The sequence below is a fragment of the Aphidius gifuensis genome, linkage group LG4, assembly GCF_014905175.1.
Source record: "Aphidius gifuensis isolate YNYX2018 linkage group LG4, ASM1490517v1, whole genome shotgun sequence".
In the NCBI taxonomy this organism is placed as follows: Eukaryota; Metazoa; Arthropoda; class Insecta; order Hymenoptera; family Braconidae; genus Aphidius; species Aphidius gifuensis.
In genome coordinates this window covers 18,724,044-18,750,423 of record NC_057791.1, presented here as the reverse complement: position 1 = coordinate 18,750,423, position 26,380 = coordinate 18,724,044, and the positions used below count along the sequence as shown (strand labels likewise).

Genomic DNA, 26,380 nt, shown 5'->3' with positions numbered 1-26,380 from the left:
ATATTTATTTGAAGGTATATATGGTTTGCTGTCGAGGCTCACAATAGAGGTAAAGTAGCTATACCATCACAAGGGGCAAAGTTTCGCTTGAGAGCATGACGGGGTGGCGTGGCATATAAAGCTCATGGAGAAGTGAGGAGAAGTAAAAAAATTTAAAAAAAAAAAAAAATAGAAGAAGGGTCGTTCAGTCAGGAAGGAGAAGTTCGAGTTAGACTGACGAGGATGAAGAAGAAAGATAGCCAGCGTCGTTTGGTATGGGGTGAAAAAGAGGGATGAATTTAGAGGGATGAGGTATCGTGGCAGAGTATTGATTTAGTGGATATAACTATCTCTTTCTATTTGACTCCTCGAGCTGTTCTACATGTCGTACCTTGTTTCAACTGAAATACGTTGACAACGCCATCTTTTGTTAACTAAATTTTTTTTAATAAATTATTTTCTAATATAATTCATCAAGATTGTATAATTATTTTTAATTCTTGTTATTTTTATCATTCATTTAACTATTTAGAAAATCAAAAGTTGGTTCATAATTGATGTAATTTAATAGTACAGTAGTTTTAAGATAAAAAAAATTGTTGAAATATATAGTAAACAAAGAAATATTGAATTTGTACATTTAAAGGTAAATTGACATCAATATAATTCAGTTAAATGTTTATAAATAAATATATATAGGTGCGTCAATAGTAAGTTAAAAAAAATATAATTTTTCGTCTCAGAAACTTGACAATGTTAGGTAATGTCAAGTCGCGCAATATCATTTATTCAGACAGTGATGGATATATATATGTACATGCTGATTCTGGTGATAAAAAAATTCTTCAACTGTCGTAAAAAAATTCAAGTGATTATGCAAACTTCCTCGAAAGCCTTCACATGCTTTTTTTAAAAAAATAAATAAATAAAAAAATGACTCAATTGATTAATCAGGTGTATTTATTTACTATTCTCTAATTTTTGTTTTTCATAAAAAAAAAAAAGCTGTATATACATGTGATATTTTTAAAAATTGTATAAAAAAACGATCGATATTAATAAAGATAAAATAATAATTTAAATTCACGTAAAATTTATGAAACATTAAAGACTAAATTACATTTGTAAAATAAAAATATAATAATAATAATTAAGACATTAATAACAATGAAATAAATGAGTATTATTATTTACTGTATTTATATTTACAAGTTAAGTGAAAAAGTGATGCTGGTCGAGAAAATTTATGTATATATATATTGTCTGTTTATAGTATGTATAATGTATTATACATATACGTGAAGAGGGGCCGACCAGATAAAATCTCTGTATACATTTAAGAGGTGTTTACAACTCCGTCAGTGAATTTGCGGGTAAATGGTAGAGAAGATGGCAGTAAATATTCCGCTTCTCACTCATACACATGTATTACGTAATCATATACATGCAAACTTTTTACACACTCATGTTAATTCTATCTCTTTTTCTTTGCATTTTCTCCAATTTCATTTATTCACGTATTTCTATCATTTCACCACCTTAAAACCATATTTTTTGCTCTTTTTTTTTGCGTTTCTTTTCTGACAACTCACTTGCTTTATTTTAATTTAAATAGTCTTGTTAGATTTTTTTTTTTGCTTATAATCATCAGATGATTATTGATGAAAATAAATAGAAACACCAGAAAAAATTCGAGCTTATTTTCAAAAAATACCCCAAGTAATTCCAAGGTTATTTTTTACCTCGAAAACACATTGGAATATTTAATTCATACTGAGGAAAGTATTGGCAGATGCTTGCCGAAATCACCTGCTAAAAAGTTGGTGAAATCTTTTTAATGGCTGCCTTGTAAATTGGTAGATTACTGCTTATTATATGCAGTCGAAAAATTTAAAACAACGCATTGATATATCAGCATGATTTTAGCTGGTTCAATGAAACTTTTTTTTAATATACATTTATCCAAGAAAAAAATATTAAATCATTTAGATTAAATAAAAAATTAATTGACCAATTATAAACTAATTAAGTCTTATATTTATTTTTGTTTCAAAATAATATATAGCGTTTTTAGTAAATTTTAAATATAATAAATTATTAATTATTCCGTATGCGTTATCTACAACATAAATTACATTTGTTTTATTTTTTTTTCTAGTTATAAAACGTTTATGCTGATGGGAGTAAATATATGGTTGTATTAAAACGTTTGTTTGTCATCAATGATCTTGGTATATAGACGATAACGCAGCTGTTGATCAAAAGTATATAAGCATCTGTGTCAAGAGGGTTTGACTAAAGTTGAGAACAAAAAAAAAAAACCAAGAAAAAATATATAAAATAAACGTGTTTACGATGGTTACAGTTTTTCAAAATATTTTCAAGCTAAAGTTATCATTTTTTTTATTGTATAATTTATGGAGATCAAGTATCCTTCACAACTTTTACCCGATGACATTCACTCTTCATAAAAAGCCATTAGATTTATTAAAAAAAAAAAAGAGCTTCTGTATTTTATTTTTTTTTTCAAAGGCCAAGTTTGCCTTTTTGTCTATCCTCGAATATTACGTAAAGTTGAGAAAAGTTTTAGGAATCTACTGAGTGAATTCACCCTGTATATATGCTTGTATCCTCGTAGGTTAAAGCTTTCTCTTTTCCAAGTCCCTTCTACTGGTTCTTCTCTATTCTAATATGCTGGGTAAAGAAAGATCCGTGGTAATCTTTTGCCAGTTGATCAGTAAATCATTCTCTCCTGCTAAGCGACCTTGAAGCAACACATTATGCAAAGGGAAAACATGGTTATGAGAAACGTATGTGAATATTTGTAAATGTTTCTATTTCTAAAGAAAAGAAAACCTATATTTTTCTTGAAAAAAAAATAATATATAAATAGTAAATCATTTATAACATGTTGGTAGATCTTGCAAGATCACGTTACATCAAATTTTAGTAAATTAAATAAATCTTTTGCAAGAGTATTAATTCATTTTTCAATTCGCAGAAAAATAAAAATACCCAGCAAGACAGTTGCTAAAATCAATATTCTTATTTTCGTGATTATAATTTAAACGAGAAACTTTTTTCTTGTTAATTCATTTAGAGCAAAAAGCAAGAATAGATTTTATATAATTTTATTATATACCTTCAAGACATTTATCATATTTGAAAATTGTAAAAATATATATCTCAGAAGAAGTTCCACGAAAGAATGATTCAAAAGACGAGGAGAAATAGAAATCTTACCCCATAGAATTTTTTTTTTTTTTTTCTTTTAGGTTAACACAGTGAGATTTATTATATAAATTAAAAAAAAAAAAATAGAAATATCTAAAAAAACAGGAAGATAGTTATTTCTAAAATTAAAACAACCTCAGTCGAAATTTTATAGTACATATTTATTTTGTTTTTTTTAAAAAACATCATCAACAATTGAATGAAAAAATAATATTCTAACCATTTTTATATTTTACGTAGATGTCTAGATTTTTTTTTTTTAGTGAAGGAAGAAAAAACTTGATTCCCAAAGTTTTTGAGTCAGAGTCTACGTTGATGATGTATTATATATCGTTCTGCAAAGGGTGGAGAAAGTCAGCATGAAACGAAAATGCTGAGATAGAGATGTCATCCAGTGGTCTAATGTATTTCTACCCTTGTGCACATATATACATGGTGGAATTGATACGCCTACCGACACCCTCAAAGGGAAACCATACTCTCTCTCTCTCTTTCTGATACTCCCAACCCAGTTTTATTTTTTTATTTTTCTAAAATCTAATCAAATAGCTAGCCTAGAATGTTTAACTATATATATAATAATTGTATTATATATTTTTTAAGAGTTTATTTGTTATTTTTTATTTAAATTGATTTATTAATTTTTTTAAATATTAAATATATTTTAAAATTTGTACAGATGTGTCTATTTATTCTTTAATTTAAAAATTAAAAAAAAAAAATATAATGAAAATAAATAACATAATTAAATATATTATTATGATGTCATCGAATTTTACAATTAAAAAAAAAAAAACAATTGACTGAATAAAATTGTTAAATCGTAAAGTAAAATTTGAATATAACAAGTCAATTTTATTTTATTTTTTTACTATTTCCACAAACTGGAGACTAAACTTTTTTTATTTTCTAGAAATGTGAGTTACTTTTTCAGTCTATCTTTAAAAGTTTTGGGTAGTAAATGTTGGAGTTGTATTTTCATGCGACGGAAGAGAAGAAAAAAAAAAAGAACAATGAAGTTTTTGGTTAAATTTATTTAAAGCCAAAATATTCATTCCTGGGTCTTCAAGCAAAAACGTAAGTTTATGCAAGAAAACCCTTTACTTTCATTTGGCATACCATGGGATTAGTTACTCCAATTAGATGAAACATTAGAAAGGCGGGTTTAATTAAAATCCCTGTAGGGTCGGTACCAATTATAAAGAGACTGTCTCGTTTTAAAATTTTTGTTACAGCCAAATGCTGAGAATTTTTTAAAAATATTTTTAAACATTATAATGATATTTATTTTTATAAATTTTACAAATGAATTTTAATAATAAATATTTTAAATTTTATTTTCAATTTATTGCAAGTATTTTTATTTTTTAATTCACTTTTTAAATGATGAAATTATTTATGTTAAAATTATCAATGATTCAATTTATCATTTAGATACCACTGTGAGATAAAAAGCTTATAAATTTTAAATTTATCATCATGTAACTTAACCCTACTAGTAATGTGTCAACAAAGCACGCGTAGGTCAGTGATATGTGTAGGAATGGGAATTAAATTTTAAACTGAATTTTTAATCATAGTAAAAGAATTATTATTTTTTTTTTTTTAATACCTTTTTAAAGAATGAATTGGACGGATGTTGGGTCAAAAGTTTTTCGTTTACTTGGCACTCTTATCTATCACTGCGCATGTAAGTAAAAGTAAAACTTTTGAAAGTTGTCGATAACATGACGACAGGCATCACTTTATTGTAATATATTGTCCTTTTTCTTGTTTTAATAAAATCACTAAATTTTTCTATATTTATTTACACTAGAATCTCTATCAGTTTCTCCAAAAAAAAAAAAAAAACGTAAGTTTTTTTCAAATCTTTATTTATGTTTCCGTAAATTGATTTTCTTGCTGATCCATTTCAATTTTTAATTGACATTTGTCAAGAGCTTAAGTCACCATTCTATTAAACTTAAATTTTCTTTTTTTTCTTTGTTAACATAATAACAATTAGATTTGCCAAGAAAAAAAAAAACAAAGAAAGAAAATGTACTATTAATTAAGTTGAAACTTTGTAACTAAATTTGTGATAATTTATTTGATTGTTATAATTCATTTGTATCAATGAGTTTTATTTGAAAATTTACACATTATTAATTTATCCACGGATAATATATTTATTACGAGTTTAGATAATTTATTATCATTTAAATTCGAACGCGTTGAAATATTGGAAATATATATAACAGATGACAACATTGGCTGTTCTAAAACCACACTAAACCCGCCAATGATACAAAATGCTGGTAACTTAACGCTCTAACAGTAGTTTTATATTCTTTTGTAGGAGCTTTTATAGATGGCAGCAGCGAGCCGATCAATTTCTCTACATTTTCCAGCCCTATTATACCCTAAAAAGCTCTGTCGTTGTCAAATGTTTTTCAAGGAGTTCCTTCTGCCCTCTATTGTCACATTCAGGACACTTTTTTGGCTAAGGGTTTTATCGAAACGTTAACAGATGGCTACCGTAATATTACCAGCGGGAAAATTATTTTAAATTTATCAGCTGTTTGTAGTGGCTTATAGCTTCTTTACAAGTGTAAGCTCGAACGAAAAGCACAAAAAAAAAATTAATGAGTAAATGTCTTAGCAAAGTGAAATCGGAAGATGAGTCAAAAGCAAGTTGACTCACCTTTTCGGCATCGACAAAAAATTTCTTACGTAACAGAGTAAGTTGAATAAGAGAAAAAAAAAAAAAAAAAATTTAAAAACTTGATTGATTATTGATTCTATGAAAATCCTCAATTGTATATTATTAAAAAATAAAATTCTATAAAATCTATATCCATCGAATAAAATAAAAAAAATATAAATTGCTTTTATAAAAATTAAAAAAGTAATATACACATGGATTAATTTGAAATACGATTTTTTTTCCTATTTTTTTTTTCACACGATAATAATTTTTTATGTGAAATAAAAATTTGCATTTATAACGTTAAACTTGTATATTGTTTGAACAAGGGGTGATTAGAGTATATTTTTATTTTTTTTATTTTCACGTTACCACAGTATACCAGATGCCATGAATAGATCATACGCTGATAGTAAAATTTGCTCAAACATTTGTCAAAATAGTTTAGTTATATTTTAAATTTTTTAGTCATTCAAATGAACAAAATAAAAAATATAAAACGTATTTTCAGGTGTTAATTTTAACGCCAAACAGTTGGTAAGGTGCCAGAGAAAAAAATGTATATATTTATTCAAAATGTAATATTGTATGTTTGCAACAAAGACGTGACTGTAACCAAGGTGGGTGGTCCTATCATCGCATTTATATACGGCGCGTGACTTTAACTATCGATTAATCACAACGATCAGTTTTACAACAGCAATGATAAGTCTGCCAGGGAAAATTTATGAATATCTTTGGCAAGCAATGTATCGAAAATAAAAAAATTATATATTTAATCGTATAAATATAACCAAACATGTAGTTGAATTCAATAATTATTATGTTGCATTATTAATAATTTAATTAAATAATCAATTTGATTCGAAATTAATAGTAATTATAATTTTTAATTATTTAATAATCCCGTAAACGTATTGCAGTATTTATCAAGCAAGTATAATTAACTTTTTAAAATACATATTTATTTTTCTCAATCAATTTTTTCGATTAAACAAAAACTTTTATAAACTGAGTTTCATCGATTGGATATTTTTTTCGAATTATTTTACGTAAAATTTGGTTTTGAAAGTTTGATAAATACATCAATCATGCAACTTATAAATAATTAATGTAAAAAATTTTAAAATATAATATTATACACGCTTATTATTGTTAATAATCTGTTTATGACGTGTTTTTGATTTTGAGATATTGTATAAAATATAGTATAAAATAAATAATAATAGACTGGATGGTTAGCCTGAAGGGCGACAAAGAGAAGCGAGATATGAACGACCGCCTCATCATTCGTCAACTGTCAGATGGTTTAGCCAATCCATAATATAACCAACCAGCAAACTACAAAAACCAAGAGTAAACCACACCTAAAGGCCCCTTTTATTGTCGATATATGTATATACATATACATCGAACAAATAAACCAAGCGCAAAAAATATATTTATATAAATATTCAGGACGCGTTCAAGGCTGAATCGACTGAGATGATGAACCTAAATGAAATCCTTTATACTTTCATATTTTTTTTTCTTATAAATCCTACATTTTTTTATATTTTTTTTCTCTATAAGGATTATCAGTATAATCTGTTTATACAATTATATTTTATTTTTATAGTACACTGACATTATTCTACATTTTTATTTCGAAATAGTTTTATGAAAAATATATTTGTTATGTATGAATGTCATCATAATAAAGTCAAGTAAGATTTCTTCATCAGATTTGTAACCTGTATTGTTGATTTCTTGACGAACCAGAAATGTAAATAGTTGTTTTTTCAAGAAAATAGTACAATATATTTTCTGTTTATTCAACAATATATTTCATAATACATAAAAATGTTTTGTGAATTTAAAAATATAATAAACAGTTTCATAGAAACTTTGAATATTTTTCAAGAAATATATTCGAGAGCAATTTTATTTTTTTTTAACTTGTTTTATTTATGTACAGTTAATGTCTATGCAGTAACTTGAAAGTTGAAAAATTCATTCAATCAGATATAATAAAAAATTTAAAAAAATGAATTTAATTTTTTTTTTTTTGTTCGGTTTGATTATTTTAAAGTTGCGGCTAGTCAAACGTAATGCACACGTGTGTTTGTATGTGTGTGTTAGTTCTGCATTCCTTAATTAGTCAATTATCTCACCAATACATGGTATTTAATTTCGCCATGCTTAACATTCTACTCACATACCACACACGTTGTGATGACATTGACAAATAGAAATAATATTAATACCAATGGGTTGTTAATCAGATAACTTGGAATTTGTCACACCTGTCGAATTAAAAAAACCTTGATTAATTGCTACATATTTTTTTGACGATCAAAATAATTAACATGACTTTAAAAATTATATATTTAATTGTTTTATAAAATCGTGAGTTCAATTCAACAAAAAAAAAAAAAAACAAGAATTTTTTTATAATCAGTTTTATAATCTTGGATTTTTGTATTAAAAAAAAAATTCAATTTTCATTGCAATTATTTTTTACAGGTGAACGAATCAAGGATATCATGATATACAACTAAATTTCATGTTAAAAAAAATTAGTAGTCATTGTAAAAGTAAAAATAAGATTTATTTAAAAAGATAAAATTTTCCCAAGCTATATATTTTAGGGTAAGATCCCGGTCCTACTTATCATGTCTTAATAAAGAACCCTAAAGTAGACTTTTAAAATTGTAGATATTTTTTATTCTTCTAAAAAACTTAGATGGCAGCAGCAAACTGATCAATCTATCTACAAATTTTTCCACCCTATTATTACCCTACAAAGCTTTCTCGTCTATCTTTCTCAAGAAAAGTCAGTCTGCCATCTATTGTTATACACCTATTTTATTTATTTTTTGACCCAAGGCTTTTTCATTCCTATTACAGATGGCAGCGAGGAAATTAATACCCCAAAAATACGTTTTAAATTCTCTAATTGAATATACAAAAAAATTGAAAAGAAAAAAAATTTAACACAAGTGGAGAATTGAATTTATATCAGACATTTGTTTGGCAAAAGTATGGTAATTTTACTTGAAACTTAAACACTGTGTTTTTTAAAAAATTTAACATTTAATATTTTCAAGTATTTTATTTAAAATCTATTGAAATAAATAAATTAACATACAATGTACATGTAGCTTAACGCATGTAAACAAATCATATATTTTTATTTCACGCTACTGAATGTCGTATATATTGTACAGTCTCTTGTCGTGATGAATGAATATCACCATGTTTTATATTCGATTGAAATATATCAAACTATAAACTCGACATTTGTTTGTTGCTTAAAAAAATTTGTCCAACTAAATGATACGTAATTTAATTGAGCAAGAAATCTTTGATTTTGATAATGGTAATAAATAGTTGCCAAGTCGAATTGACATAAATTGTTGTCATGGAAAATTAATTATAAAAATTCAAGAGTATTTTTTTTTTTTTTTTCAACTTGTCTGATTGAATGATTTACATGTTTTACACAAGAATAGATATATTAAATGTCTGTAGATAACAAATGACTTTAAAAATAAGTGTGTGTCCAAAAAATTATAAATTGCAATAAATTTAAAATTTATGTCTTTTTATTTTACTGTTTAAATTTCTTATCAATTTTTGTATTTTTTTTTTTGTATAATAATTAAAATAAATATAAATAAACTTTTAAAAATTTTATTTTTTTGTATAAACTTGCCTAATATTTTTTAGTGTGCGCACGTTTGCAATCATCTTATAGTTTTGTGAAGATTGTCGCACGATTAGTCCGGGACCCAATGTCAAGCAGAAAGATGCATTGCTCACGCTCACGCTTACCAGCCGTTATATGAACTTCGCACCGATACATTTATATGAGAAGGGGAAATACCCGTTGACCGCTTACATATAGTAACCCCGTAAATGCAGCATAATCAGCGATCTCATCTGCTTGCACTTTGCATCAAGGTTGAGTTCCTGGCACCTTATCCCTAACTTTTTCTCAGATCAGCGTTGTCGCCTTTTCTTTTCGTTGTATTACCTCTGTCTCGGTATGTCTTTTGAGTGTCTTTTTCATTTTTTTTAATTCACTTACTTTTATTATTTATTTATTTTCTTGTAAACATTTTAAATCTTTTTTAATTTTTCTTTCGAGCTCTTCAAATAATTTCATGCTTTGTCTTATACACTGATTTTGTCGTTTGTTGTTGGGCTGTTATACATTTAATTTTGTATGGTGAATTTATATTAACTTTAATTTTTCAAAAAATAACATGGATATTTAAATGATAAATTTTTAATTTATAATGACCGAATATTATTGTAAAATAAGTATCAACATGTCCAGCTGGTGAGCGCAAGTACAACCAGAGAATTTTATATAAATATAAGCAAGGTGGTCACTGTACAAAATAGTAAATAGATATCGATCATCTATCACATATCACTGTAAGAGTTAGGATATAATTTATAATTTGTTTTTATTTTTTTAATCTATTTTGTTTTCACACTCTTTTCTGCCATAATATGTATGTATACTTATTTATACATTCACATGGAATAATAAAATAAATCATTCGTCCATACAAACTTATAGGCTTGTAATGCTGAATGACTCCAAATATAGTAGGCGTGGATTCTTAAGTTTTAACATTAAACAAATAAAAAAGATTCCATCTTTGTATGCTATATGCACTCAAGACAGTTGTATGGCAGTACTATGGCAGCTCTATCGTCGGTTCTCTGATTCTTTTAACTGCCGTGAAATCTTCAAGCAGCTGTCCCATTTCAACATTAACAATTAACAAAAGAATAGTTTTACCTTTTTTTTTTTTTGACTTTTTTAAACGTTTATTTACACACTATGAGCAATAGAATTGAATGATAATAAACTTTATATTTAGGTCAAGAGTATGTTGATTCAGTCTAACAAACAAGAAAAATTTATAATAAAAAAAGTATTTACTTTTTTTGATCTATTAAATATATCAACACGTTTATATTTCAAATTTTTTTATCAATAAAATTCAGGTATTTTTCTATATTAATTAAATAGCCTAGGAAAAACTTCTAAAAAATCAAAATCAACTAATTTTAAAGATTAATGAAGCTCATTTTTTTTACACTTGTTTTACGAGTTGTTAATGTGTGGTCTATATTAATTTTTTACTGTACATCATTCAACAAAATCTGCGTCTAATAATGTTAATATTATTATTTTTTTATATTATATTTAAAGTGATTTAAGGTCACGCGATAAATAAATAAACAATCGACTTACAAAACGGCTTAAGAATAATATTTACAATGAGATATGCCAGCCTTAAAAAATTTTTTATTATATTTTTGAAGCATTGATATTATTTTATACGAGTTACCACATTCACCACTATTCATCTTTCTGATTTTATTGATCATTTTATATGCTGGCTCCAATATGCGCATGCCTAAGGCTCAAATTTAAAATATAAATAAATCATACATGTTAATTTAGACTCAAATCAATAATAAAAATGAATAAAAACTAAAAAAAATTTAATCAATAATCTAATATCTAAACTAAGTGAAAGTAAAACATATATGTTTTTTTTTCTTATGGTAATACCAACTAATAATTGCCGCACTAACAATTCTAAAAAAAATTATATAAATTATTTCCGTTGGGTTATACGCGAGGTTTCGATTCTAATAATTGAATTTATTTTTTAATGATTTTGTATTGCTCGAAAAAAATTACAGACAAGCAGTACAAAAAATAAATAGAAAAACAAAATATTTCTAATTTGTTTCTATGTATATATGTAGTTTTTTTAGTTTAATAATTGATTGACATTTTGCTTACATTATGGCTGAATTGTTGATTTTATACACGAGGAACAAAGTCTTCGCTGGTTAAACGTCACTTACCTGAAACAATAAATTTACAAACGATTACACAACATACAATCACGCGTAGTATTATAATGCCTCGTGTTTTTGCACGCAGACAAGTCATAGCAATTTGATTTAATATTATCTCATGAAAATAATATCTGTAAGAACATTCATTGCAACGCGCTTTCAATGTTCAACCAATCATACTTTGAACTAATAAATTTTTATCTTAAAAATAAAAACGAATACTTGTAGATAGAGATTATATTTTTTTAAATAACTAATATAACATTGATTTCTTTTTGAAAAAAAAATATCTGAATAAGGAATTATTTTATCGAAGGTGATTTTATATTCAGAATGATGGAAAAAATAATTATTGAGGCCCTTATAAGGATATGAGTTATAAGAAGAATTAATCGGCTGAAACAATATACATATAAAATTTTTTTTTCTTTGTCAGGCAATGCCTGTTACCTGGTTACCATGCTACGTCTGTTATGAACACAGGTAACAGGTCGAATATTTTTTATTTCAACCACCAGATGTCATGATCGAAAAAAATTAAAATGAGTATAAAAACCGGATGGGCCTAGGCCATTTTATTTTATACATTTTTTTTACTAATAAAAAAATAAAGAAAAAAACGAACATAAACATAGTGGTAACACTGAATGTCGGACTGCTTGATTAGTTCCCTTATTTTTGGCAGGAAGTGTTTGAATGCGTTCCAAGAAAAATAATAATAAGTCACAGGCTACTTTAGAGTGAGTGCGAAATGTCATTTCCTGCCAAAAAAATTTAAATTGTTCTATATAAGTTTGATCTTCGTGTGTTGGAGATACTGATACTACCACAAATCCAAAGACTATGTGGTTAGATAATGTATTTAGTTGATTTATAGTATAGCCAACTAATTGCTATGTATATTCACATGATGGCTTGATGATGAGGTGATCAAAAAAAATGATAAAGTATAAACAATACATTATATTTGTTTTTTTAACTAATGAATAATTGATATACACGTTGGAATGAAAGAAAAAAATATACCTCAGGCGTTTTTCCTTCTACGATGTCATATTTATTTATTAATTTATTATTTATCCTCTTATGAGTTAATTAATTTAAATCTCATTGCACTTGAACCACTTGGTATAGCCAGCTCCCGCCATAAAACTATACAGATGTCACAGTGTTTGGCTCGAGTCATCACTGCCACGCGACCGAGAAATGTCATTCGATACATCATTTAATTATACACAATTTTACTATGTAATAAAAAGTAGGATAATAAGAAGTTAAATGCCAATTGATAACCCAGCACGTGGTTCGATTTTTTATTTGTAACATCACTGTCCATAAAAAAAAAATTCAATGGAAATTAAAACATTATTATCTGCACTTTGATATCACTTATTTATATTACTATGTAAACAAATAATAAACAAACGGCGAGGGATTATGACTATGACACACCCAATTTACATTTGTAAAAAATGGCAAATAAGTAAAATAAATTCACAGTGTATATTTGATTGGTGCAAAAAAAAACATAGAATAAAAAAATTTTTAAAATCCAAAGACTCGGAGCAAATAAAGGCAGGAGTTATGTAGTGTTCACCTTTCCAATTGCAAGTGTCTTCATGAATAAAATAGCAAAGGTGGTAGACCTCGTGATGGTCGGCGTTGCCCACCGAACCATCACGAGTATCCACGTCCGGTGAAGAGAAAGGGAATCATTTCACAAAAGTTCGAGGGTGCAGTATTGATAATAAATTTACAAAAAAGGCTCGACAGTGTTTATATATTCTTTGAATCAGGTGAAAAGAGATAAAAGATAAATAAGATTACAACGTGGTGACTTGGAACACACAGGAGGATATACTGATGATCGATGAGATTCTGCGCTGTAGTAAACAGGGACACTCTTCCCTCTGCCCCAAAGCGGCTTTTTTACTGCGCGATTCAGTCGAGTGGTCCACATACGATTTAGAGGGTTCCCCCCTTCTTTACTACCAATCGTTTGCCGGGGTAATAAATAGGAGGGTAAGCACGTGGGAGTGATAGACTTCAAGCATTTTATTACAGATGGCATTACACTCAAACGATCGTAGTGCCATCTTTCCAGAATAGCTTCAAGTTTTATCTGAAGTACAAAAAAAGCGGGAAAATCTGCAGCTTATAGCAAATTATTCCAAGTTCATAACAATAAATAATATTCACCTAATTATTAATTAACTTTATCGCTAGATTTAATTATTAAAAAAAAAAAAAGAATTCTATTTTAGATAAAGAGCTTTTTGTAGAGTTTCAAAAATTGTGTCAGCTATTGCGTGAAATGACTTAATAATTATTCTTGAAACTGGCGAATCGATTATTTTAAAATACTACCCCAATTCAGAAATAAGACCTATCTTTTATTCAGGCTATTATGTCAGCAAATTTTGAGCAATTTTTCACCCTTACTTTCTATTGTGTTAGCAAAATATTAAAAATTTTCTGTGCATCAATAAACCAATGTCAGTATCATCCCTCATTCTTCTCCCAAGTATGCTGACGTACTACACAAATGCATTGGTAATATATCTGTCTTTAGATTAAAATATTCGGATGATGTATGGATTATATAAATCAGGTAAGCCGCAGGTATTGATATATTAATTACATATTGCTGACAATTACATGTGCAAATGTTCATTACCTCATTATGATCATGTGAATTATTATTATTATTCAAAATTTGTACGTAAAATTTCTACACAAGCTAGTATAACAATATAGATCAGTAGAAATGTAATGCAAAACACGAAAAAGCAATTGATCAATTTTACACCAGACCCCTCATGAGTTGTGTTGTATGTTGCTGAGACTTTTTCCCCTTCTTTTTGATCCGTATAACTTTCCCGTTTCTCTTGCAACCCCTCAACAGTGTCTAGATTCCCAAGTGAACGCACCCCCATAACAAGTTTCTTACTCATCTTTTCGTTCAATAACTCTCCATCCAAGATGGCCACCGCGGTCGTTCCTCATTGGCTAGGGGTGAGATGGTCGCACTAGCTCGACGGGGGAAGGTGGGTCTACGGGTAGGTTCTCAAAGAGGGCGGATGGTGGTGAAGGGGAAGAGGTGGTCTGAGAGAAGTATAGTGACGCCATCTATCTTCCGTTGCCTTTGCTCGGTGTAACATAAGGCAAGATAAATTGCGGGATCTCCTGGGTTCTTGAACCTTTCTGGCAAATTGCATAAGAATATCCACTATCCTTTTTTTTTTTTTTTTTATTTTTTTCTCTCTTTATTCTTTCTTTTCTTAAACCTCCTTCATCTCTCTATATCTTTCCTACTCAGAGTCCTCTTCTCATGCCTGTCTGTATCTTCATGCCTTTTGCTTTTACCTTCCATGGAATTGGAATTAACTCGAATAAATCACTCCCAAGGTCTTGCAACGCGTCTTCTTCATTTTGCAAAAACCTTATATATATATATTGAGAGAAAATTTCATCCGACTCAACATTGCGGTATTTTTCTTCCGGCATTGGTTTTATATTATCCGATGAATGAAATAATTTACAGTTAAGGAACTTTCAAAAAAAAAAAACGAATTTAAACGAGTTTATTATAATTAATTTTCTAATTCAATTAATAGTCCTTTTTTATTTTTTTCCAAACTTTCCTGTGATTGACTCTAAATCATAGCTGAAATTATTTGAATAATGTCATCTTATGATATTAATGTCATTGGTTTTGATAAAGTATATATAAAAGGTAATCGTTATTTGTTATCTGTAGGAAGATTAACTCTAACGCCATTCCGAGAGCAATAAAGTACTTTTGGCATCTGGTGGTGTTCACGAGAAGCACATATAAAGCAAGATAGAATGTATATACTAAACAGAGAAAAAAATATATAAAGAAATGTTTTTGTGTTTTGCGCGTGCGTGTCTTTCATGGCCAATTGATTGGAGAAGCGCGTAAAATAGCTCGTAAAATTACTTGACAATTGGAGCACGTGGAATCATATTTTATAGTAGCATTTATTTTTTTATAATTTATCCAGTATTTTAAAAATTTAAAATTGAAAAAACCACACAGTTTAACAAAATTCAAAAATTTGTAAAATGCTCATATAAAAAGACATTATAAAAAATAAAAATAAAAAAAAAAAAATTAATAATAGATTGCATTTCAAGATGATGAATGAAAATTACACAAAATTATATACAATTTATCTCAATTAAGTAAATTTTTTAATAAGGTTAACAAAGCATACATAAAGAATTTAATTAAATTTTATAATTCATAATAATATTATTAATGAAAGAGTAAAGAAAAAATTTAATTACAATGCAATAATTTGAAATATAATCATGTATTAGAAAAATAATAAAAAAGATTCACAAGTCGGCATAGTAGATTGCTACTTCATATGATTGATGAAAGTAGTTACATTATATAAGTGGTAGATATTACGACCACTCAATAACGTGAGATATATTCAGCAAATAAATTGTGTATAATATATTGCAATTTTATGTACTTTTTATTATGTCTATAATTCAAATACGCCAGGTGTAATCTTTTCCATAAACATATTAATTTATAAACTATTACAGTACACAGTTGATTTAAAGATATAGTAATAAATATTTATTTAATAGAATTCATTGAATGTGTGGAATTTTAAATTTGTAAATAACTCAGACATCTGATAATTAGAAATATCTTAAACAATCATTATAATGCATATGATTTATGATGAAAATAATTGGTTGATTGATTTATCAAGAATTGCTACTGAATGATAAAAAATAAAAAAAAAAATAAATTAAATAAATAAACTTATTGATGAGCTTTCGTATCGTTTAATTTTGTTTTTTTTTTTTTTTTCTTTCAATCTCAGCTAAAAACTGAGTTGTAGTGTACCTATATGTCGTGAACTGATGTCCATGACCGATGACGTAATATATAGTTAGGTGCCAGCCATGCTGCGTACGAGGGGAAGAGAAAAGAAAGGGAGCCATTATAGAAGGGGCGCGACTAGGTTGAATCCTCCTCGTCGGTCGGCCCATCGAGAGAACAGCTGTCAGACTGCATGGATAGTACAGAATTCCCTCGTTTCTTCACATCCCCCATACCACTAACAAAAAAACATTTCGCTTGCTTGCTTGTCTTGCTCTTGTACAGCTTGGGTTTGCCCTGCGGGGCTTCTGTCATGTCACATATATACCCAAAAACCCATACAGTGACCCAACACCACCCACCCTCTGCTAACATATTCCAGTGAGCGAGTCGAATGAAAATAGTAAGAGAGAGTTATGGCCAACTCTAAGGCTCAAATAACTCATTAGTTTACAAACGCGTGTGTATATTCCATAAACTTTCTATTCTTTCGTATTTTTTTTTTTTTTTTTATTAGGTTTAGGCTTATACCTTTATTCTTTATACTTGTATACCAATATTTTGAAGCTATTTATTTATTTATTTTGGTTTTAAATTTTAAATTGATATTATTTTATTTGTGAAAAGTAGCTATCATTAAAAATTAATATTTTCTTTTTTATTAATGCTCAAAGAAAAATAAAAATATACAGGTATTTTAAATTTAAATATGTAATTTAAAAAAATAATGATTATTTAATTAGCAAGTATATTTTGATTAAATTTATTGTGGTTTCTTAAGTGAGCATAAAATTCCTAATCGTTGAAAAAAATTACTGAGGCTACTAACTTATTTTTCATAAGAGCCTATACATAAAAAAGATTCAAGTCGTCAGATTGATGACTCAAAAGAAACTGAATAATGACTGGCAATTACCTTGATACGATTGAAAAAGAGAAAAAAAATAAAACGTGAAATTTTTATCCTCAGACATATATAGGCATCGATAAAATAAATCGCTTCGCTAATTTGTTCTCTGTGCGGATATCCATTATTAGGTAATCTGCACGAAACTTTTATTCCGCAAAGGTTTGAGGCTTGCACGACTGCACCAAGTAAATTTATGACCATCAAGTTTGCAAACACTCGTGGGGCGTGCAATTCTTCACGAATAAAGTGGCGCGTGGCTGCTTTATAAACGCATGTTATTGTATGTTTTTTACGAATACGTACAATCATTATACTTTGTTTTTAAAGGCACTTAATATGTCTACTCTTGACATTCACAAGTTTTTTTTGCTATTTCGTATTCTGGTTTTTCTTTATGTATTTTTATAAAAATATATAAAAATTCCATCAAAGTAAAAAAGCTCAAATTAATTTTAAAAAAAGATGTATATACTCGAAATTACTGTGAGTTAAAATTTCATTAATTGTTTTTAAAATAGAAATAAAGACCATACATTTTACTACACTGAAAGAACAATTTAAAAAAAAATTCAAAATCAACGACCGTTGAAACATAAATTCACCATATGTACCCCGAGGCAATATAATTCAGTGGAAGGTCAAGAGATAGTGCAAGAGCATATGACAATTAAGACCGGAAGTTGTCCAGGTTGTGCTACCTTTCGAAGGTCATATGGAAACGGTTCAAAGACAACTATAGATGTGGAGACCGCACTCGGTCAACCATGAAACCATAAATCTATTCTGTTAAGTTTTTCAAATGAATTCCATACCATGACACAAAAATAAAAAAGAATAGAATACACAATCCGAAGAAAAAAAAAGATAAAAAAAAAACGAAAATAAAAAAAAAGGTCACCTAAAAAAAGGAAAATGATAAAAAATAAAAAACCTTCGAAAAAGGTAGAATTCCATGTTGCTGAGTCTAGCTTGTTGGATATTCTGCAGAAAGGTACTTAAAGATGAACAACACATATTTTTAGAAAACGTAAAAAGAAGTATTTTTTATTTTTTTTTTATAAATTGAAAGTAAATGTTCATAGATGAAAGCTTTCATGATCAAAATAGCTATATACATTTGAATTTTTTTATTCGATTTGTTAGTATCATTATTTATATATACCCAACGACTTGCAATGACTCAAGAATTACTTTGGAACATATACTCAATTTATTTGATAAAAAATTACAAATATTATTAGATACTGAAATAAGTTGAAATAAATTTTCCGTAAAATTGGTGACCTAGCTCTTTAAATGTTTATTTAAAAATGATTAAAGCATTTATAATTTGTAGTTTTCAATCCGGCTTGGCAACGAAAAGTATAGTGTAAGTGACAAATACGTGTGTTCACATATTTTTACCTACACAACTTCATACCAACGACTATGAGATACAGCTTTAAAGAAAAAAAAAAAAAAACATACAATGCGCGTCGCAGTAAAAAATGCAGTCCGACGGGCCTCTCGGCACACCAGCATTGATTCGCTGATTCGACCTGTTTGATTCAACATTGAAATCCTTATATAAGTCAACTTCGTCACGTTTATTTGCCGCCTAGAAAATTATTACTTATCCCAAGAGCATTATCAAATATTATTCCAAAAATAGCTATCATCACAATATCATCATTTTTGCGTAATAAAACGAGTAATAAAAATTTAATTTACTTGAAAATATAAGCACAAAATGTATATGGATTTATAATGTAGGGAATTATTGAAAATTATATTATATTATCATCTTCATAATATAACATTTAAATAAATATAGTTAATTTTTTTTCAAAAAGTATATAAATTTTTCTTATCTGTATATTAATTTGTCAACACAATCGCAGTTATAATAAAAGACCCTACTGACAAATTAAAGTAATATTTTTTAACTTTTGCTCTATAAATAATTAAATAAATAAAAACCAACTTGTGCAGATTGTAAAAAAAGCCAATATGTAAAATTTGGCATTATGTAAATAATTTGAAATGAAAAAAAAAATATACTGTTTTAATGAAAGAGTGAAAAAAATTATTCATTTTTATGATAAAATGTGGTGTTGAGTTGAATCAAGTGAGGACAAAAAACTCACTTGGCAACACTGCACTGCGCGTGGCTCTTTTAATCTTTTTTACAACACATTTATATCCACATACACAAACCCATTTGCATTATATAAAAAATTACTTTTATTATACAATAATTATAAAAAATCAATAATAAATAAATTATCAATTATATATTATTTTTAACTGATTAAAATTTTGTAAATTAATTTTATTAATACGTTTTTAACAATAAGAAAAATTTTTATGTTACAGTGTACATTCATAAATCAATACACAGTGCTTTACAAAGCATTAACTATTCCTGATTCAAAAGGATAATGCACCACGTGGTATTGCATTGAGGGAAGGACATTTGTGTGCGCAACTTTAATGCGCTATAAACTACTATGTTGAGTGTTTGTGTAAAAGGGGGACAACTCGTTTTAAGAATTTTAGAAATTTACCTAAAAACTTAGGGAAGCTCTACTGCCTCCATTAACACGCGCGCCAATATGTTTTTCAAATTTAATTCACAATTAAATATCAATTAAAACTGATAATCTAAAAATTCCCAATAAAATGAAATACCATTGTAATTAAAAATTTAAACTACATAAAAATACTCAGATAAATATTATTTAATAATTTTAAAAATTAATTAATGATAAAAAATAAATTATTGAGATGATTAAAAAAATTGTATTGTAAATATATAATAATGAACAAAATAATTCATAGTGAGATTCAATTAAAAGCAATTGAATGTGATATAAATACTGTGTACAGCACAAGTAGACTTGTTATTTCTCACACTGTTAAAATATATTCACAATATGTAACAAACAGTATACAAAATAGGAATGAGTAAAAGCTGGGGTGCACAGTACAGAGAGTTATGATCCTACGCAATTAGCAGTTTGTGTGAGAGAGACCGATTGTTGTCGCGAACACACATCAGTTATGTTATACTAAAAATATCGAAATTATCTAATATACTTTCATAAACCTACCCCTGCTAATTTTAAAAAATTCGTTTGATTTTTTTTTTGTAAAAAACAATTTACTTTTTATTATCCCAATAAATGATACTGATTTTTTAAATAAATTATCAACAACTCGAAATATAAAATACAAGCTTTTAAATATTTTTTTTATAAATGTATAATTTTTAATTTAACAAGCCTCTCAATTTTTGACAAATTAAAAATATTGTTAATAAATTTTTTAGAATGTAAGAATACAAAATAAATATATATAATTAAAAAACAATAGTTTTGCAATCTTACCATAATTATTAAAAGCCAATAATAACTATTTTCCATAATTAAAAATTTCAACTAATTTAATATCACTAATTCACTGGATGTTAATTTAAAAAAAAAAAATATTATACAGTAAAAATAAAACTAATTACACAAATTTCTGTATTAAAAAATTTCTAGAGCTTTTTATATAAAAAGCTATAAATTATTCTTGCTTGAAGTTAGACTGAACATTCTCAGAACTCTAGACTTTATTGTACATATACAAAAAACAAAAAAACAAAAAAAAATAAAATGCACTTAAATAACTTACAGTTTAATGAATATTATTTAAACAAAAAAATACAAAAAATAAATCTATTTGTCATTGAGTCAGACTGAAATGTAACCGAGTATAGAGAATCGCACCTACGAGCTAGATCAGAAGAAGAAGAGCTTGCAACTATCTGATTTACTATGGCGAACAATTTTCAGACCTTCCTCTCACATCTCATGTTTTTCATATATGAGAACCATAATGGGGGCAAATGATGAATAGTCAAGGGGTTGTTTAGAGAGGGAGGTGTTTATATCACAAAAATATTTCCACTCAAAATATAGATGCCAACAACAGCACCAATGACAAAGTCATTTTAATATCCCATAACCATTATGTCTAAATTTTTTATTATTTTAAATAATAGTCATCAAATTATATTACTATGTACCCCTGAAAAAAATAAATAAATAAAAAAAATGTTAATAGAATGGGTGTGAGCAGTTTAAATTTTTGAATAATAACATCATCTTATCTTTTGCAAAACATAAGGTACGTGGTTTTTACAAATTATACCCAAAAGCAAACAGCTGTTTATTCTCGTGTGGAACTCTTGATATATACTGAAGGGATGTATCTGATTATAAATTATTTCAAACGTATATATTTTACTCAATTCAACTAATTTTCAAAGTACAATATAGTCTTCGTATAACTTTGAATCTTTTTTATTTTTTTTTTCATTAATATTCATCCAGTATATATATATCTAAATATTATTTTTATTATTTTGCCACTTTACATTAATTAAGAGTAGTAAAATCACAATAGAAGCATGTTAAAAGTTTAAATTTACATTGTCATTGTTGGGGTTCAATGCGTCCTCAGAGAGTGCCTTAAAAATGAACTTAGTCCTCATCACCACTTGTGGCATAGCTCTAATTATTCGACGGTCAATTATTATTGTAATTTTTTTTTTTTTTCCGTAAGAATAATAACTTAATGAACTTTGAATTTAAAAATATTTTAATATTTTAAAAAACTTTTTAATGATGCAAATTTGATCATTTAAATATAATCTTGAAATTTTATCAATGCCACAAAAAAAAAAAAGAAAAAAAAAATACTTGAAAGAAAAAACAATGTAAGACACCCCGAAAATATTAAGAAAAAATAAAACGTATTTTTACCCTAGAGATTGAAAACTCCTCAAAATATATACATAGTTTTTTTCGTTTTCTGTCATGGGTTATAAATGTAAAACGCCTTTGGGAAATAGATAGTCAAAAGAAAAAAATTTAATGCATTAATTTGTCTTGTTTTTTGTTTTATTTTTTGTCTGAAAAAAGTTTTACGAATATATATCTATTTTTTATAAAGCGTCTAATGTTATTTTGTTTAAATGAAAATTTACATGGAATATTCGCTTTTGTTTATTAATATTATATTGTTCATATTGTACAAGTCGAAAACACTTTGTTAATTTTTGGTAAGAAACATTTATATACAGAGTATTTTGAGTACAGAAAAGTCCCGTTTGATATGGGCGTTAAACAGAGAGATGGTGAACGAATAAAGTGTAGAACAAAAACAGCAGCGTACTGCCCGCACCAGGCACCCCTTCGCATATTTCACCCAAAATTTACGAGCTTCGATACGACAGGGAAATTGCTAGAATGGCGGAGTAATCTATCTTTCCCTGCCTCTTCTTTCCCCCAGAGTCACCATCCCCTTTTTGAATTCCGAGAGCCTGACCTCTTCGGACTAGAGTGGCAAGTGTGTACGCGCGTACCAGAAAACTCTCTAACACTATATAGCTTTTCTCCAATTCGTATCTTAACTTTTTTTTTTTTTTTTTTTATTTTTCCTTTTTTCATTTCATGCAAGTTTATATATATGTGTGTATGGATTTTTACTAGACTGAGTTCGTGATTCAGTAAAAGAAATCTGGAATTTTTCCAGTAGTATTTTTTTTATATTCAGAGTCAAAGTTTTCCGTCTTTTTCATGAATATATAACATTAATTTGTCTTTTTATAATTTTATTCTACCACATGACATGTTTTAATTACTTCCTTTTTTTTTTTAACTCAACTTCAAGCGACACTTTGATTTCTTTTCATTATTTTTTTTCCTTCCCACAAATTTTATTGAAATAAAAAAAACTTATAGCTTTTAATTTTTGAAATAAATAAAATTTGTTATTGACTTTATAAACCCTTACAAAAAAAGCATAGATATATTTTCAAAATGTATATTGAGAATATTAAATTTAAATTGAGAATTAATTTTTATTCTTTAATCTCCGTTGGAATTATTATTCGAAAATAAAAAATGCATTATAATTATAGTATTATGGAAAAGATTGAAAAAAAAATATTCAAGCGTTGTGTATCAGAGAGCGGAATAAAAATTATCATAGATAGATATGTGTAATACTTAATTATATATCGTTTGCAAAGCTCGTATCATATTACATGTATGCATGGACACCATGCACTCAATGTGCATAAAGACAACTCACGCATGCGCTTGTATAACTTCTCGCTCAAATTAATATACATATATAAAAACATTTGATTCATGATAAATTCATAATTAACTCCATGATGAAGTTCATTATAATTATTCATCTGAATATATAATTATGACTTTATTATTTATGAAAAACATATATCTAAAAATCATTTAATGTTTTACTAGTCAAACAACAGTGCAAATATAAAATTAATAAATCATTATTTTTTAATTGAATTATTAAATTATTAAAAAATTATATATTCTTCATTTATTTTTTAATAATTCAACAATACTTTCAAGTATTTTTAACATATTAAAAAACAATAATAAAAATAATTTTGTCAATAAACTAAAAATTTAACGCCCCATCTTTCGGCAGCTTTAAAAAGTTTTCTCGGATCGAATTTAGTTGTATACAAACGTGTTGGTATTTTTATATTCATTTAATTTAATTTTTAAGTATTTTTATTTAAATAAAACAAAGCAAAAAAAAAGGTAATTTTGGTATTAATAAAACTATGCAATATTTCAAATTCGGCACTCAGTTGTAATATTAAAAATAATTATTTATAAATAAAACTAAAAGGTCTTTGGCCTGCCTGTGATTTTTGCAAGTTATTTTTATATATAAAAAAAACAATTAAATTAATTATTATTATTGCTTGTTTGTTTGGTTTTTTTTTTTTATTTATTTTTTCGACAGTCTAGATGAGATTGGTATAAATTGGAATTGTTGTATACAAGAGGTCAAAAGAGGTGCGCAACACCGTCGCTCCACTGACTCTCGTATTGTGTAGATATATATGAAAAAAAATAATAGTATATACAGGTTTGTGTGCACACGGTTGGGTTCAATTTAACACAGCAGCTGTAATCCCATCCATTACACTCGCGATAATATACGACCGCTCAAGATTCATACTCCATTTTTTCACTAATTAACAGACGGGACAAATCGTTCTAACAATTCTCTTCCCTTGGCCAGACGAAGGGTTGGTTACTATACTTTTTCACGTTGTGACCCTCTTATCGTCTTTCACATTGTAATCTTTCACTCTTCAGATGAAACTTTTCAACTTATACAATTGGCTTCCCATGCTAAATTATAATGAATATTTTTATTACAAAAATAAAATAAGAAATTTATATATACTATAAAAAAATAAATTTAAAATATATTATTATGTATTTATTTTCTAAATTTTTGGTTCACTAGTTTGAATATTTCATGAGATATATAATTTACAAGAATTGTGGCACACACGTGTTCAATAATATTATCATGAAAAAAATAAGATATAGATGAAAAAGTTGATGGCAGGTTTTGTGGCATGATGATTCACGAGAGCATAAGAATATATTATAAACAATCTTGGACATGGTTAAAAACTTAATTGGATGAACACCATCACCTTATGCTTAATTAACTAATTAATTTCACACTACTGAATATTATATACTGAATGAAGTGAGAATAGTGAGATATATATATTTCTCTTTACTGAATTGAGCCAATTTTTTTTTCTGGCAAACTGTATGAGCAATAATTTTTTTTCTCTTCCTTCTTACATCAATGATATTTTACTTTCATTAATATTATTCATATGTGTATATTTAAAATGTATATATACCCATACAATTACACTTTACTTTTGAAATTTAATTTTTTTAAAAAATATGAGAGAAACAATTTTTATTTGTTGTTTTTTATGACGAAAATTTTGTAAAATTTTGTAATTTTTTTCTTTGTATTTTTTGTAAATTTGTCAACAATGATAAAAAGGATAATTTTATTTTTAGAAAATTAGAAAATACATAAATATGACAGCAGGAAAAAAAAAAAAAAAGAAATACGAAAAGATAAAAAAGAATATTCAATCAGCATTGTCGTAATTCAGAAACCACCCAGTTAAAACTTTGATCTCTTTTATTTCCCGTTTCTCATATATTTTTATTTTTTTATTTATTCTTAATTCTTTCCTTTTTCACTCGTTCCTTCTACATCTAACCGTCATTTCTTTATTTGCAAAACAAACACGTACAAAAAAACAAAAAAAAAAAAAAAAATAGTCTGAAGTAAACGTTGAGAAACAAATCAACTTGTATACCGTTGGCTTGTTTAAAGTTTTTAGTGGCCAGCCTCCGAATATTTGCTTTGAATTTTGTGAGAGATGTCTCCACGGTATAAATATACGTATATACAAGTATAAACAGAACGAATGGAGGGTTTATTAAAGATGAAAATATGCAGACTCTCTTTCAAGACGAATAGAATGAGACAAAAAAATTTATTTTTTATAATTGAATGCGTGAGCTTGAGAAAAAGCTATCTACTCACACATTAATTTGTATCATAAGTAAAATCTATGATGTTGTATGTTAGTGTATATGTGTATATTCAACAACTGCTGTTTAGTTTTTATTAGCAAATATTATGCTACTAAATTTGTAACCCTATAACATTTGTCAAAAAGTCAAATCATATTTTGCCAAGAAAAACTTGACAGTTTTGTTTCAAGTTTTTGTGTTTTCTCAACGACAAAATTAAAAAAATATATTTATTTGAAAATATCTTCATCTTTATAAACATTAAAATAAGAAAGATATACATGTTCACAAATATAACTATCATAAATATATTTTTGATATATATTTTATATTATTATTTGTCTTTTATTTTTGTATTCTCTTGGACCATGTTAATT

General features: G+C 27.0%; 1 protein-coding gene across 7 annotated transcripts in view; it reads right to left on the bottom strand.

Moving 5' to 3' along the window:
* Positions 1–26,380, bottom strand: part of LOC122855433 (homeotic protein antennapedia) — a 75,045-nt gene that overhangs the window by 35,276 nt on the left and 13,389 nt on the right. For 2 of the 7 annotated variants that reach the window (XM_044156781.1, XM_044156779.1), the window contains exon 2: positions 11,718–11,782. The exons of 4 other annotated variants lie outside the window; for them this stretch is intronic. The gene's annotated coding sequence lies outside the window, so the exon portion shown is untranslated. Of the gene's footprint in view, positions 1–11,717; positions 11,783–12,802; positions 12,842–26,380 lie in introns of those variants that run through there. One more of the 7 variants, XM_044156787.1, reaches the window with a different exon arrangement.